This window comes from Periplaneta americana, chromosome 3 (genome assembly GCF_040183065.1).
Source record: "Periplaneta americana isolate PAMFEO1 chromosome 3, P.americana_PAMFEO1_priV1, whole genome shotgun sequence".
Taxonomy (NCBI): Eukaryota; Metazoa; Arthropoda; class Insecta; order Blattodea; family Blattidae; genus Periplaneta; species Periplaneta americana.
The window spans coordinates 27944021-27962790 of record NC_091119.1 but is presented as its reverse complement, the minus strand read 5'-3'; positions in this window follow the sequence as shown (position 1 = coordinate 27962790).

The following is an 18770-nucleotide window of genomic DNA, read 5'->3' as shown; positions in this document are numbered from 1 at the left end:
GTTCTAATTCTTCAATGCTTGCAGGTATGAAAGAAAAGTTTGATGTTATGTAGGCAATATCGTTTTTCACTCGTGAGTCATTCAATCTTTCACTGCTTTCACACACGCTGCACTATCAGTTTCAGGTAATTTATCAATAACTGTGACCACTTCTTTAAAATACTTAGAATAATACGCCACTGACTGAATACAGGTTCCCCATCGTGTAACAACCGGCTGAGGTGGGAGTGGGATATCTGGAAAGTTCTCTCTGAATATTGAATTCCTGGATGGGGCTTTACAAAAACATTTTTTTGTGTTAGAAATAAACGAATTGACAAGAGGAAATTCATTCCGGATTGTTTCAGAAACCCTGTGAAGGCCATGTGCTAGACAGGTTACATGCGTGAGGTTAGGATAAAATGTTTTAAGAAATGGAGCTGCAGCAACCATGTATGAGGCAGCATCAGTACAAAACAACAGAACTTTAGAATCGTCTATATTACCTGAGTATAAAGACTGTAGGCCTTTATTTACAAAATAAACAGTGGCTTGGCTATTCACTTTCGAAAGTTCCTTAACACATACGAGGTGTGGAATCGAAGGTCCATCAGGACTAAGTTTTCCTACTACCATATTTGCTATATACCTATTCATAGGATCTGAGGTTTCATCCACAGAGACCCATATGTAAGAATCACCTATATCCTCCCGAATGGAAGCTAAAGTTTCATTGTATATTCTGTCTAAGTAATTTTTTCTTAGGGTCGACTCAGATGGGATATTTTGTTTGCAGTATTTTTGTAAAAACTGTCTTAAAACCGGATTTTCAATTGCATTCCAGGGAATGTTAGCAGCAACAAACGCTCTGGTTAAATCAGCATAGAAATTGCTGCTGAGATTGGATGAAGTAGGCTGTGTTAGTAAAGTTTTTTGCAGTTGATTTTTCTGCTGAGCTTTAGCCTTATGAGCCGCTCCTTGCACATGCTGCTTTAGGTGGCACTTCTTTTCTCGCGAAATCTAAAAATGTAAAGTAAACTGAATTAAAATAAAATCCTAATTGTTGTATTGCCGTATTTCTATCACAAAGTTAGTGGGTTCGAACAATCAAAATTTTAAAGACCTGCAAATACTTTAACTATCGGAATTTAAAAGGTTAAAGTGTAGTGGTCTTAAAAAGAATTATACCTCAGGATAGCTCAGTCAATGTATAAATATTATAGGCCTACTCATTAAAATTAATAGAATTTATATATTTCAACTATTGTTACATACCTGTTTGCTACAAATCTTGCAGAATATTATTGTTCGATCATAAGTGAATTCTGAATATTCTGTTAGCCATTGCCAGATCAATGTAGATTTTGCACTTATATTTTTCGGCATTATCGCGTTAAACTTCACAGGAAAACGTCCTACCGCTCAAAACTTCTCAACACAAATAAGGTGAGGGAAAGAGCAACTGTTAACGAGCATTCAAATGAACCGTTGTTATTGAGATTCAATTGGACAAAAATACAAAGTTCCACTTATTGTTGCATTTCCTGGTAGTGTTAACACTAGGAGGGCCATTCTTTTAAATATTTTGTAACGGTTTACCCTACTAATTCGCAGTTTTACGACTTTTCATAAATATTTCAAAAACACTCTTTCTCCAAAAATTGTGATTTTATGACACTCTGAAGGGCAGTACAGTTAATCGGTTTCAGATCGAAAACAGTCATTTTTATAGTATAGTATATCTCTGAATCGGTAGCAGCACATGTTGTGATTGTTGCCTGCTTCAAAACTAAGGTTGGTTCTTTGTCGGCATTTATGCCTCCAAACATGTTAAATTCGGTGAAATCTATTGCGAGTGTCGTGAGATTCAAAACATTTTGTTTCCTTTATCAATGGTTTCATGGCCGGTGTGAAGCAAACTTTCCACTTTTTAAATGCCTTAAATTTCGCAGTGAATGCATGTATAAATTACAAAAAGTAAGAGTAAAATGCGAAACTTTACAGTGAGTTAGGCATTTTTAGGCGAATATTAACAAATTAGGCTCTAATAACCGTTTTAGGGCATTTTAGGGCACTATAAAACTCTTTGAATACCTTTCAATTTCCATGAAACACAAATATTAATAATTATTTTTACTTTTCTCCTAAAGAAACAAAATAGGCATTTGCCCTAGAATCCGATGTCTGGTAATAAGGTTTTCTTCGAGACAACATTAAACGGCATTATGATAGACTACATATCATGCATCATATGAAGGCTGCTAAATCGAAAGCAAGATCCTCTCTTTCAGATGATAATCCTTCGGGACAGCTGCCTATAGCTGTTACAGACATTACTTCACATTTTGAACGTATAGCCAAAGGTTGGTTTCTGTTTAATGACGCCAACTTCGGAACACCAAAATATCTTTCTGCTATAAAATGTTTTCTGTGTTTACTACGAGGGGGATCCAGGAAATAACGACCGTTCGCGCATACCCGCCGCGCAGCTGACTCCCCTTCCTTGTTTGAAGGTCAACTGGCTTCCTTAACATGTGTTCTCATAATGTTGTGAGTACTGGTTACAACAAGTCGCCATTGTGCATTTTGTGTTACTTCAAAATGAACGACGTGATTGATAATCCCGCCGACTGTGAGGTGAGGAGTGTGATTCGATTTTTGAATGCCCGACATTTAAAACCTGCAGAAATTTACCGGCAATTGAAAGAAGTGTATGGTGATATTGTAATGAATGAAAGAAATGTGAGAAAATGGTGCGAAATGTTCAACAATGGGCGAACAAATGTCCACGATGAAACTCGACCCGGACGCCCATCACTCATCACAGAAGACCTGAAGACTAAAGTGAACGACAGAATCTTGCACTAAGCTGAAAGACTTTCTGGGTGGTGGCGTTTTGGAAGTGATGAAGAGTTGAAGAAGACAGTGAACACCTGGCTTAATGAACTGGCGGCAGAGGAGTATAACACGGGAATTCTAAAGCTAGTGAACAGATACGACAAATGTTTAAATGTAGGTGGTGATTATGTAGAAAAGTAAAGGAAGCTTCAGTTATGTAACAGACTTTGTTTTTTCAAATAAATATATATTTTTAAATTATTACAACAAAACGGTCGTTATTTCCTGGATCCCCCTCGTATACTCCAGCAGGCCGTGATATACGTCTGTCTTTTTTTCCCCCAGTCTATAAATGCGAACTTAAAACAAACGGTAAGGTTATGTAATGATTTCTTTTTCATTTTAATATTTTAACAATATTATTTATATAACATATTGCAGTAATAACATAGGCATCTGGAATCTCGTTGATTTTTTCACGGCTTCCTTAATGTTACTTGTATCAGGAATGCAATAAGTTTCGTGGAGTAGTAGATTTTACTTAATTTTTGCAAATATTTAAAAACAATAATTTACATTGCAATTTAGGTGAAATTGCAGTGGTAAGTTTCCAATTTATAATTATTACTATGTTAAACGTCTCTAAAAATAATATGTTAAAAGCCTAAAGCAGTAAAATGAATGTGGCGCTTAAGCGGTAAGAAGAGGGAAATTGTTATGTGTGTTACGTTGGGAATACTGAATGTGGTATTTCACACATACAACGTATTGGTTCTGTGCGGAAAACAAGCAAATACGCACGATCTCGCACAATAGTAATATGTTACAAGAGCGGTATGTTGACGTTTTCATGTTCGAGGAAAAGATTGAAAAAGCGAAACGTAGTTGAGCATATCTGGGTTAACAAAATGGAGTCACTCGCAACAATGGACCGTAAACCAATTAAATACTGTTACACAGTCACATACAAAAATTCTGTAATAGTAGGCTATACATATTATTTTAATACTTTGTAGTATTGCTACCGACTGACATTCACATCATAGAAAATATTAACAATTGTTTATGTATGTATACATAATTTTCACTGATACTTTAGTAAATTAATTATTTATATAATTATAAATAGAGATTGCTTATGAAGCGACATAGTAACGCATGAAAAATAATTTATTTAAAATGTTATTATTGAACTTCTAGTCTATGCATCAAAGAAACATCTTGTCTTGTACTTCAGTTTCCTTAGCAGTAGGGATGGGGGAAATAATTTAAATAGCGGTGTATTGATATTGCAAAGTATCGCAAATATAATTTCGATAATCAATTATATATCAGGAAATATATCGAAACGATTATCGATATATCTTTATTTCGTAAGAAAATTAATAGATACTAATGCAATTACATTTTCAGGTGTACATTTATTACAATAAACTTTAATATTCCTTATTATATTAGCATTGAAATTAACATCATAACAGTCAAGAGCATAAATGTAAAATAATTGTAACTATAAACAACAAATTTTCATTACCATATTATTATGTACTTACTTACTTACTTACAAATGGCTTTTAAGGAACCCGAAGGTTCATTGCCACCCTCACATAAGCCCGCCATCGGTCCCTATCCTGTGCAAGATTAATCCAGTCTCTATCATCACACCCCACCTCCCTCAAATCCATTTTAATATTATCCTCCCATCTACGTCTGGGCCTCCCTAAAGGTCTTTTTCCCTGTGGTCTCCCAACTAACACTCTATATGCATTTCTGGATTCGCCCATACGTGCTACATGCCCTGCCCATCTCAAACGTCTGGATTTTAAGTTCCTAATTATGTTAGGTGAAGAATACAATGCGTGCAGTTCTATGTTGTGTAACTTTCTCCATTCTCCTGTAACTTCATCCCGCTTAGCCCCAAATATTTTCCTAAGCATCTTATTCTCAAACACCCTTAACCTATGTTCCTCTCTCAGAGCGAGAGTCCAAGTTTCACAACCATACAGAAGAACCGGTAATATGACTGTTTTATAAATTCTAACTTTCAGATTTTTGGACAGCAGACTGGATGATAAGAGCTTCTCAACCGAATAATATAGTCCCTAACCTAAATCAAAATTATGGTGGAGGTAAGGTGAGTTTAAATGACACATTGGAAAAGTGTTTAGTGAACTCTGTAATAATAAATATATATTGCAGAAAAATATGGAAACGATTATCGATATATCGCTATTCCGTAAGAAAATTAATACATATTAATGCAATTACATTTTCAGGTGTATATTTGTTACAATAAATTTACTTAAATGTTATTATTCCTTATTAGTAATGAAATTAACATCATAATAGTCAAAAGCGTAAATGTAAAATTGTAACTATAAATCACATATTTTCAATACCATATTATGTAGTCCCTAACCTAAATCAAAGTATGGTCGTGAGTGAACTTAAATGATACAATGGGAAAGAGTTAACTGTATTCTACATGGAAACTCGTATAACATTCTTAGTACTGTTTAACTCGGTTCCGGACAATTGGCCACAGAAAATTGGTAATAGGGACAATTCGCCACAGATAGACAATTTGCCACAAATAGACAATTTGCCACAAATAGACAATTTGCCACAGATAGACAATTTTCCACACCGTCCATTGTCCAAAAATGGGACCATAACAATTTATTTAAATGTGAATTAGTGGCAAATATGATAACTTTCACGTTGTCCTCCGGTTGAAAATACAACAACCACCTTTCTCCTTGTTCGATCTTAGTGTATCTGTCGGCTATAACGTTCAGTTCGTCAATATTCCTTGGTTCAGGTGGTAGGTGCAGCTTCCTGGTACGGCGCACAGTTCTTTTAATAGCTGATTTCTTTGGTAGATTCACATTGGCTTCGCTTGCAATACGCTGTAACTCATTTTGAATCATGACAGACGTTGGTTCTCGGGAAGTCCCCGCCCTTGCCTTCATGTTCTCTACACATTCCTTTGCCTTAATCCTTCCCCAGTCTGCAGAATGATTCTTGTGTTCAGAAGGTTCTTTGACGGCACTGCTTCCATCTTCTGATAACGTGACTGTTGCATGTCACAGCACCAAACAACTCCATTCTTATTTTCTGTAAGTCTCGTGTACATGTAGCAAAGCTATATTAATTTGTCAGAGCCTCTTTCTGATTTTGTGAAGCGAATTTCTTCCGCCATAGTTCCTATTTAGTTTACAGCTTCTAGATTTGTCCTGTGTTACCATAGAAATATACAGTGTGTCCACCATGAACCTGACACATTTCATTTGGCTGCCAAAAATCAATGAATGGAAATAAGTTGGTAACATGCATTGCAATATGTATAGAAACTGTGGAAATTTTGTTGGCTATTTTTAAAAACCAGCGCGAGAGGTTGTACGTGGTGCTGTGGTAGCTTAAGTCAAAATGGCGACAGCGGAAGAGCGAGCACAAGCGATCTGGTGGTATGCTGAAACAAATTCGGTGATTCAAGTGCAACGCAACTTTCGGCGCGTGTTCCAGAAGGACCCACCATCACGGAACACCATTAAGACATTGAAACAGCACTTTTTGGCAACGGGAAGTGTGGTGAAATTGCATGGTGGAGATAATGTGCGCGTATCTGAGGAGCGTGTAGCACAGTGAGACAGGCGTATGAACGAAGTCCACGCAAGTCAGTTCGACAAGCGGGACGAGAACTGCAGATGCCGAAGTCCACGGTACATAAGATACTGCATCGCTCTCTTGGGTTTCATGCATACAAACTGCAGTTGGTTCATGAACTGAAACCAGATGACGGTAATAAGAGGCAGGCATTTGCTATCTACATGTTACAGCACATTGATGAAGACCCAACATTTTTAACTCGCATTGCTTTTTCTGATGAGGCCACTTTTCATTTATCGGGCAAAGTCAACACACATAATGCGCGTATTTGGGGGTCAGAAAACCCACGCTGCATTGTGGAACACATTCGTGACAGCCCGAAATTAAATGTGTGGTCCGGATTGATGCACAATTTGATCATCGGCCCCTTTTTCTTTGCAGAACAAACAGTTACGCGCAATACCTACCACGACATGTTGGATCAATTTGTTGTGCCGCAGTTAATGCATTTGCAGCCGAACGTCATCTTTCAACAGGACGGCGCCCCACCACATTGGAGCCTGATCGTTCGAGAATTTCTCGACACACAATTTCCCGGTCGCTGGATTGGGCGTGATGGACCGACAAGATGGCCACCTTGATCACCGGATATTACCCCTCTAGACTTTTTCTTGTGGGGATATATCAAGAACAAAGTGTGTACAAACCACAAAATTCGTGATCTTCAATAGCTACTCGGCCGCATAAGAGATGCCGTCAATTCCGTTACGCCCGAGATGCTTCAGAAGACCTGGCAGGAAATTGAATTCAGGCTAGATGTTCTTCGTGCAATGAGAGGATCTCATGTTGAGGTGTACTGATTTTTTTAATAAAACTTGGTTAGTTACTCTTGATATTGCATGCATTCTTTTCTTTTTACCCCAAGCAGTATGAATTATACAGCAATTTCAAATGTGTCAGGTTCATGGTGGACACCCTGTATTATAAATTGTTGCTAATTTGAGTATTGCCTTGACTTTTAATGTGTGGCGAATTGTCTTTGATATGAATTTCAATTAAGTGGCGAGTTGCCTCTGTGGCCACTTTTCTGTGGCCAGTTGTCCCCAACCCTGTTTAGCTAGCTTGATGGACTGGTAACCACAGAAATTATTTATTATTATTCGATGTTACACATTGTTTTCAGAACAAAATGTTTCGAGCTCTAAAGGTGTCTTTACACAATGACTATAAAGTAGGCTATCAATACAACATACAATCGTCAGGAAAGAATATTAAATATTGTTAACATTTCGCTAACTTAAATATTTCGTACCTTGTTCATTTATATAACATTCCCATTACATCCATTTTTAAGAATTGTGAAGCATTGTAAGGCATGAAATTCGCATGAGCCATAGTTTTCATGGAGCCAATTTTCTGGAAGTTTTCTCTCAACAGGCGTACACACGTACATACATTCTTTCTTCTTCCAATCAGCGATTGATTTCAGAGGAGGAAGAAAAAAACAGACCAAAGTATCACTTGTTAATTTACTGAATTACAGATCAATGTCTAAACAGACTAATGATGTGTTATTGAGATTCTTTCAACGCTGAGATCCTATTTAGGTCAATCAACTTGTGTTTGTTATCATCAGTGACCTCGGCTATGTATTATGCAGACAATACTGAATAATAAAAGCATCAATAATTTAATTTCTTTATCTCACTTATGGAAAGAAGAAAAATATAAGTAAATAAATAAATAAATAACAGTGCATAATTGAATGGATTGATAAAGTAATTAAGACAAATAAGAAAGAAAAACAATTAAATCGCGATTATCACTAGTCTAGACCGCTTAAAATAAGACTAGGAGAAAAAAACATTTCAGGCTGACCTAGTGACGATATGCAGTATTGGCTGAACAGCTGAACAAAAATGAACAAAAGATCTTCCTAGTCATATACAAAAGCGGAACGAATAGATTTCGATAACTATGCTTATTCTCCAGTCATCAAATTCCCACAATTTTTCCCAATTATTTTGTCAATAGATTTCGATAAATATGCTTATTCTCCATTCATCAAATTCCCACAACTGTTCCCAATTATTATGTCAATAGATTTCGATAACTATGCTTATTCTCCAGTCATCAAATTCCCACAATTGTTCCCAATTATTATGTCAATAGATTTCGATAACTATGCTTATTCTCCATTCATCAAATTCCCACAACTGTTCCCAATTATTATGTCAACAGATTTCGATAACTATGCTTATTCTCCATTCATCAAATTCCCACAATTTTTCCCAATTATTTCTGTCAATAGATTTCGATAACTATGCTTGTTCTCCATTCATTAAATTCCCACAATTTTTTCCAATTATTATGTCAATAGATTTCGATAACTATGCTTATTATCCAGTCATCAAATTCCCACAATTGTTCCCAATTATTATGTCAATAGATTTCGATAACTATGCTTATTCCCCAGTCATCAAATTCCCATAATTGTTCCCAATTATTATGTTAATAGATTTCGATAAGTATGCCTATTCCCCATTCATCAAATTCCCACAATTGTTCCCAATTATTATGTCAATAGATTTCGATAACTATGCTTATTCTCCATTCATCAATTTCCCACAACTGTTCCCAATTATTATCTCAATAGATTTCAATAACTATGCTTATTCTCCAGTCACCAAATTCCCACAATTGTTCCCAATTATTATGTCTAGATTTCGATAACTATGCTTATTCTCCATTCATCAAATTCCCACAAATTTTCCCAATTATTTCTGTCAATAGATTTCGATAACTATGCGCATTCTCCATTCATCAAATTCCCACAATTTTTCCCAATTATTTTGTCAATAGATATCGATAAATATGCCTATTCTCCATTCATCAAATTCCCACAATTTTTCCCAATTATTTCTGTCAATAGATTTCGATAACTATGCTTGTTCTCCATTCATTAAATTCCCACAATTTTTTCCAATTATTATGTCAATAGATTTCGATAACTATGCTTATTATCCAGTCATCAAATTCCCACAATTGTTCCCAATTATTATGTCAATAGATTTCGATAACTATGCTTATTCCCCAGTCATCAAATTCCCATAATTGTTCCCAATTATTATGTTAATAGATTTCGATAAGTATGCTTATTCCCCATTCATCAAATTCCCACAATTGTTCCCAATTATTATGTCAATAGATTTCGATAACTATGCTTATTCTCCATTCATCAAATTCCCACAATTGTTCCCAATTATTATGTCTAGATTTCGATAACTATGCTTATTCTCCATTCATCAAATTCCCACAAATTTTCCCAATTATTTCTGTCAATAGATTTCGATAACTATGCGCATTCTCCATTCATCAAATTCCCACAATTTTTCCCAATTATTTTGTCAATAGATATCGATAAATATGCCTATTCTCCATTCATCAAATTCCCACAATTGTTCCCAATTATTATGTCAATAGATTTCGATAACTATGCTTATTCTCCAGTCATCAAATTCCCACAATTGTTCCCAATTATTATGTCAATAGATTTCGAAAACCATGTTTAATCATCAGTTATCAAATTTCCAAAAATATTCCCAATTATTATGAGAATACATTTTACTACCTATATTTAATGGTAAATCAACTAACTCCCATAATCATCTCCAATTGTTGTGAAAATTGATTTCGATAACTGTGTTTAATCATCAGCCATCATTTGCCATAATTTTTTTCCAATTTCTAGGTCATTAATCTTGGGTAATTATGCTTAATCCTCAGTCATTTAACTACCATAATTGTGCCCAAATTGTAACATAAATAGCTATATATTTTCATTACTTGTTAAATTCTTTTAGTTAAATTCATGTTACTCGTCATATCAGTGAATTTCAATTAGTGTAACTAATCTTCACATTTATATTCCTATAATGTCTGAAGTTCCAGAAATAACTTTAATGGAACTATGCAGAGCACACCTTATCTCACACTCGGGTGATTCTGTCGACTTGTGAGTCAGGTGTAAATAGGGTTGTCAACCCTCCCGTTATTTCCAGCGATCTCCCGTGTTTAGACCTAATTTTTAACAGTCTCTGGACTCCCATATTTTTCTTCTCTTCGAGCATTTTCTCCCTTATCATTACATAATATAAAAATTTATTGAAACATTTAATTTTTACTTGATTGAAGGTGATTCATATATAATGGATTCTGTTGTTCCAGAGATGCACTGAAACTGCAATCTCTGTAGAAATATTTCAGAGCTCACCAGTTTAAAAATCAAACAATGTTATAGTAAAAAATTAAAAAAAAAAACTAGTGAGTTGTCTTGTAAGCATACTAGGCACCAAAGCTCAAGCAGAGAGTGTTTTCTCTTATGAACAGCAAGTGAATAGATGGAAATAGGAGCACGAAACGCCTGATCAAGTCAGAACTGATTATCACACTCAACTTCAATTACTCATGTAGGGAATTTTTTACAATTTGTTTGATACTATCACGCGTGACAAAATGTCTCAAAATAGGCCTACTGTTAATTTAAGCCTAACTGCCTAAGTGTAGAATAAAGTTGCTGTTTAGTACCGCTAACTGAATTGTATAATTTGTCAATGTTCTATGTGAAATATTGTTAGTCGCTCAGTCTCCCATATTTTCTTCGAAAACAAAAATAGATTATAGATAATTATATATAATTAATATATAATTATATAATATATTATATATAATTAATTTATTCTGAATTTAATGTATTTAATATTGAACAAATTTATAAGTATACGCTGTTAAAATTTTATCATAAAAACCGTAATAAGTTTGTATTACAGACACACAATTATGACACAAGACGAAATATTAATTCAACATTAGTAGAACCTAAATGTCTCACATCTGCTGGTCTAAAGCATAGCATAAATTTTGGCCCTCGGTTGTACAATGCTTTAACTAAATTACACCCAGAACTTCTAACATGTAACCCACTAACATATAACAAGAAAATTAGAAACGTGTTAATATCTTCAATTTGATTAAATAAATTTATAGCCTATGTTTATGTATTAATCAACCTATATTATATTTGTATTCTATAATTTTGATATATATATTAGTCCTACTTTTCACGTGAGATATTATTCTTCTATAGTGTTAATATTATATAATTCCATTGCCGCTGTAATTATATTTTAGTTCCTATTTTTATTTTACTTATTTATTTATATTATTATTTTTTATTTTAATATTATATCTGAACTGCGACCGAGCACGAGCGCTGCTCATTCGGTCTCAAATTTTGTTAATACTACTGTATCTTCTTTTTATATTGCTTGTATTATTTTATTTGTATTTCTCTTTGTTTGTTTTGTAATTATATTTCTTTATTCTGTATATATTTGAAATAAAAAATACATTTAAACAATAATTAAATGAGGTTGAATCACATGTGCACCTGTAATTTTTTATCCGTGTGCAAAAATACATCTAATAAAGCTTAGATTTTAAGTTAAAAAAAAAGATACTATAACAATGAATTTACAGTATATTTGCGTTAGAATCAGACTAGTGTTGACAGCTCAGTTCATAAAAATATGATATAAAACAAAGCAGAAACCGCTGAATTGCTTATTTTCAATGCATAATGAGATTATTTTCCCACTATGAATGCTAAAAATATCCGCTAAATCCCTGTATCAGCAATACAAATTTCATAAATTTTACCTGCTGAACCAACAGTGAAAAAGCCAGAACTAGCGGGAAAACTGCTATATTGGCAACACTGAATCGGACTTCGTCGTTCAAATCGCCCGACCTACATCGTATTCGTAGACAACGGCAACGAGAGAGGCAACCATGGCAGCGGAAGGAGCTGAATTATCTCGTACGATTAGTCAAGACAAATCTTGAACAACATCGCCTGCAGTCATATCAATCTTACTTATCATCTCTATCTGAAGCTGATAACACTCTTTGGTACGCTACGAAGCGTGTTCTATGTGAGCCAACAGTCATCCTGACACTTCGGTTAGACTCTCAAATAGCCACAGAAACAGAGTCGAAATGTAACTTGCTTGCATCTCATTATCAACATGTATCCACACCAAACGAGAATAAAAATGAACAGACTACCTCTGAATTTGAAGAAGAACTTATAGAAAATATTAATAAACCGACTGTCCCAGAGAAAATTTCCTATACTACTCCACAAGAATTATCTCACTTCATTCAAAGGCTTCCAAATAAAAAATCTCCAGGCCATGATCTGATATCCATCATTGTACTAAAGAAGCTCACCAACAAAGCTCTTACTTACTTTACGATAATTTTCAATGCTGCCCTTTTAATTGGGTACTTTCCTCGAGCCTGGAAGCTTGCTGAAATCATTGTTTTTCATAAGCCTAACAAACCTAAGCACTTGCCATCAAGTTATCGACCTATTAAGCTTACTGCCCACGCTATCGAAATTATTTGAGAATGTTATTCATCATCGCATTTGTAAATTTACGTTCCAAAACAAGATAATACCAGATTTTCAGTTTGGCTTTCGTCCAAAACATTCTACAACACACCAACTGCAAAGAGTCACTGAATCCATTATAAAAGGCTTTGAAGAAAAACAGTATACTGCCACTGTGTTTCTGGATATTGCCCGAGCATTTGATACTGTTTGGCATGATGGTTTAATGCTAAAATTATATAGAATTGGTTTTCCTGACTATCTCACACGCATCGTGAAAAGTTTTTTATCTGAGCGTCAGTCCTCAGTACGTATAGATGGCATTAAATCAACGCTTCGTCCAGTTTTAGCCGGAGTACCACAAGGATCTATACTGTCACCACTTCTCTTCAATATCTTCACATATGACATTCCATGTTTACAACCGTCACACATAGCTATGTATGCTGACGATACAGTTCTCTTTTATTCTCATAGTAACCTAAATACTGCAATCAGCACTCTTCAGACATCCTTACAGGAGCTGTCTAAATGGTTCTCTGACTGGAGATTACTACTCAACATTACCAAGACAGAAGCTAAAATCTTCTCTTTAAGGCCTATTCATAATCCACCTTCTTTGGTTCTTCTAAATCAGACGTGGGCATCAGTAGTACATGTCGCACGGAGTCGAACGCAACTACGCGATCTCCCTCCCTCCACACCCCTAGCTGTTCGCCATACCGGGGTACCTGTCAGACCGGTTGAGGTACTGGCAGTCAGCGGTGGATTGCAGTAAAAAATTCTCTAAGGAAGCTCCTGAAGTAAAAAAGTCGAAAAATATTACTTCCACAAAGAATGGAAAAATGGATTCTTTTGTTGCGAAGAAGGGGAAATTGTTAGGTGCTTATGATACTACAAAACGTTACTGGCACTGAAGAAGAGCAACGTTCAAAAGTAAAATATCCACATCTTCGGAGTTTTGTTATGAAAATTGCTTCTATGTTTGGCTCAACCTACACTTGTTTTTTCAGTTGGCCACTGTAAAATCCAAATCAAGATCACGCATTTCAGACGAAAATTTATTCCATCAGCTCACAATTGCAATGTCTAACATAACTTCAAATTTTGAAACACTTGCTGATTTACGTGACGAAGAAGAATAAACGAATCCCTTCTTTTAAGGGCATAAGTTAATTGACGTAAATTGACAACAACAAAGAACTACAGCAATAGGTTTAAAAATAGCCTAATTGTTGTTTTTTCTGTTTCTTAGTAATGTGCTTGATATTTTGTTAAGAATCTGTTCTTTAATTTTATTTTCTAGTGATGTAAATTAGTGATTGATGCCCTTCCCTTTCAAAATAAATAGTTTCAGATTATAGCATTACATTTTAACTGTTGTGGAATTGTACGTTTTATGTAATTTTATAAGGTTTTTACAGTAATTGTTTAAATTAGAAATACAGTTACGTTTCAGCTTTTTGTAAAATAGTTTGCATTTGTTTTGGAAAATTTGTTATCTCTCATTGTCGTTATTCATAAAAATAACATTCAGAAAACTGTGTATCTTTTTGTCCTGCTTAATTGCTTAACTTTCCATGTTTGAATACTTCACGCGATCCACCGCTGAGTATTACGTTAACAGGTGATGCGTGTTGCAGCAATCAGAGTAGTACGGCGCATCTCTTTAAATGCCCACGTATGGAATAAGAGATTGTTAAACATTTGGGAAAAACATTTTTTTTTTCTGAAAAAAAAAAACATGAACTTTCCACTAATATGATATTATAGTTTTTTGTTACATACAACATGACCTATTCCCTCTGGAAATCTGCAAGACTATTTCACTTTCACCTTGTATGTAGGTAGTATGTAATAAACGTATATAAACCAGCATATATGCATACACTTACAGCATAATTATATAAGTAACCATATTTGATAAGTACACCATGATTCATCACCGCCTCAATCATCAATATCATAAACATTAATCAAAATCTAAAAAAAATCAGTTAAATGAATACAAGTCATCTACAATACACAATAGAAACGGGAACTCAATAATAGTAATTAAAAAAGGTCTACTAGTACGTATACTCACAGATTCTTAAAAAAAACACACACAAAGCGTGTAAAATAAACAACCCAAAAAAGTACATATCCATAAACATACGAGTATGTTCGTATTTCAAAGTTCAAATGCAAGATGCGTCAAACTCAAAAGTTCTATTCCAAACAAAATCGTAGTGACATACTATATACAGCTGAAGAGGCAAGACCTGGCAAGTGAGCTTGGCGATAGGGGAGAGAATAAGCTATCAGAGTTTGTGCGAGTTCGTGCGTATTTGCTTGCTTTCCGCACAAAACCAATACGCGGTAAGTGTGAAATACCACATTCAGTATTCCCAACGTAACACACATAACAATTTCCCTATTTTTTTTTTTTTTTTTTTTTTTTTTTAGGAAACAGTCTTATACTTCCTACATATTTCAAGCCATTCAACAAAGAAATATTCTGACATTGTATATACCACTTTTATATTTAGTTTAAAATTCTTTCAATTCCTTTTCTTAATATTATTAATTATCACAAAACTGTACACACAAAATAAGTATCAAAAGTTAAAGAATCTTAAGTATACTTGTTCAACATAAATGATCATAATAATCACAACAATAATAACATAATGTATCCCAAAATATATTCAGTGATCATATTACCAGTCAAACATCAACGATTATTACCGAACTGATAATGAAATGATACCCTTTGTACATATTGCAATTTTATATATTATTACTTTTATTACATTATTGCTATATATGTGTGTGGACATTGCTTTAACATTTTAATCCAATATTGTTTCCATACAAAGTGCTAATCGCTTCACAATAGCTGCCTGTGTTGTCTTCGGTTTATAATAAAAACTTGGCTTGAGTACAAAGTTTAAATCTATATATGTCACAGGGATATGCGCCATGTCACTAATATCCTGAATTGTAGTTTCCCAGTATCGTTTGGTCCTCGGGCACTCAAGAAAGCGATGTTGAAGATTGTCCTCTTCCTGACAATAGGGGCAAAGTAATGTTCGGGCTAATCTAATATGGTATAATTTGCTGTTTGTTGGAAACATATCTTTGACCACTCGAAACCATAGGTCTTGCTGTTTAAAGTCAAAACACTGTTTCGTATATTCTTCCAGATCCGTTTCCAATTATACACAGGAAAACGGCACACAATTTTAGGAGCTGGCAATATTCTATTCATATACTTATAAATATATTTAGCCGTGACAGAAGCTGGAATGTTTTGTGGTATGTAGCTGATTTCCTGTTTAAAAATCCGTATTTGTGGTGCATAACTTGGGAGACATCGTAAATCCGGTGGATTCTCTAATTTGGTTATGGATACCCATTTGGAGAAGAATGTGAAGGAGAAGTCATCTCCCTGTCCTTGGACGTGAAGAAGATTCCGGTAGATGAAAAGACTGAGTGCTTTAGTATAAGGGTCAAAAACTCCTAAACCTCCTTGATTTTTTGCCAGAGTTATCTGATCCCTTGGTACTCGAAGGATCTGACGGTTCCACAGAAACCAGCCTGTAGCAGAGCGCAATTTCTTACCAATTAGACTTGGAATGGGAAAAATTTGAGCAATATACCAAGCTTTCGCCAGAGCATATGTATTGATATATTGCGCTCGCTTCACTAAGTCGGCGAATCGGAATTTTTGTGCAGTCAGGACGTGACGAATAGCATTAGTGACCGAATTCCAGTTATATCGTATTGTTTGACTAAGATCGTTGAAGAAAGTGACGCCTAGGATTTTGATGGACGACTGAATACTAAGCCAACTAGGAAGTGGGATCTTGTCTTCTTTCCCGATGTACATAGCCTTCGTTTTCTTTTCATTTAATTGAGCTCCCGTTTCTTGACTATACTGTTGTATACATTCTTGGCAAAATGGTGGCATCAACTGCAACTATAGTGACATCATCCGCATAAGCTCGAATAATAGTATCTGTGTTCGTAGGGTAAATCGAGGAAAAATTATGTAATAAAGGATCCAAGGTGAGAGCAAAGAGATGCATAGAGAGAAGGCAACCTTGCCGCACCGATCTTTCCACAGGGAAAGCTTGTGTAAGATGTCCATTTATTAAAAGTTTTGAATTGCTAACAGCCATTATATTGCGTAAGCAAGCTATGAAAACTGGGTCTATGTTTAACTCCATCATTCGTTGTAGTAGATAATTATGCCTTACTCTATCAAAAGCATGGTCAAAATCAAGGGATATGAGTATATGACTTCGTTGATTTTGTTTTGCGACACTTATACTATCACGAATTGCACATGTAGCGTTGAGAATGTTTCGGCCAGCTACTGAACATTGTTGATGAGGTCCTATTATATGCGGAAAAATTGTACTCAAACGTGTCTTCATACACCTCATAAATATCTTGTAGTCACTGTTCAGGAGAGTAATGGGACGGTAGTCTAGAGCTGTCTTCGGGCAAACAATCTTGGGTATGAGGACCATTATTCCCAAACAAATATCACTGGGAATAGCAGGAGATGTCATCATAGCATTCATTATTTCTACCATTTCCCGCTCGATTATACTCCAAAACGCAATGTAGAACTCGACTGGAATTCCATCCGCTCCTGGTGACTTATTCAATGGACTAGCTTTAATAGCTGCAAAAATATTTTGTGTGGTTAAAGGCGTTGTGAGTGTAGCTGACGGCGGGTTATTCTGACTGGCTTGTACAGCATGTAACCATCTTGTTCGTACAGTAATATTTTTATAAAAAATAGACAATTTTGTTAACGAAAATATAATTTATTTTAATGGGTTAAATTAAAATATGAAAAAAACAATATCTTCTTTTCAGGATATAAAATAAACTTCATCAAAATTTTCAATTCACTATAAATAAACATACAAAATGAAAAAAAAAATGTGCACATTTTATGCAACTTTTCTGTTCGTACATCTAATCATTTTGTACTTTTCAAAGTCTTAATTGCCAACTATTACACAAAATTAATATCTTGTAACACATCCTTTGGCTTTAATAACCTCCTCACGACTTCTTTTCATTGAAGAGGCAAGTTTCTTGCAAACCTCTGGAGTGATATTCTGCCATTCTTCTGCCACTATTCTTCTGAGCTCCGGAATGGATGTTACCTTGCTATTTCGTACCCTGCTTTTCAAAATTGGCCACAAATGTTCGATAGGATTTAAATCCGCTGATTGAGGTGGCGTTTTGAGTTGGTGGGAACGTTCCAAATGAGCCAGGTCTTGACGATTCCGGCGGTGTGTTTAGGGTCGTTATCATGTTGAAATATATAACTACCCTGGAAGCCCTTTTTTTAGCACTTTCTTTCGAATTTGTCATAAGAATATTCTTGTATATCATTTTATCCATAATTCCATCAATGAAGTGTATGTTTCCGACTCCATAGGAAGACATACAAGCCCATAACATGATGGAACCACCTCCGTGTTTTACAGTAGGAATAGTATTTTCTTTCCTGAAGGCAGAGTTTGCCTTCCTCCACACTCTGTTGCAACCATCTGAGCGCAAAAGATTTATCTTCGTCTCGTCGGACCATATTACACGATCCCAATAGTTCTCCTCTTTAGAAATGTGTTCGTTTGCAACTTGAAGTCTTTTTATTCTATTTGACTCACTAATAAAAGGTTTCTTACGTGGAACCCTGCCATGATACCCGTGTTCCCACAATACACGACGAATGGTCTGATTAGACATTTCTTTTCCTATAATGTCTTGTACTTGTGAACGCAGTTTTTCAACACTTAACCTAGGGTCACATCGAATTTGTTGTAGAATGTATCTTTCGTCCCTTTCATTTAATTTTCTTTCTTTTGGTTTTCACCTCAAA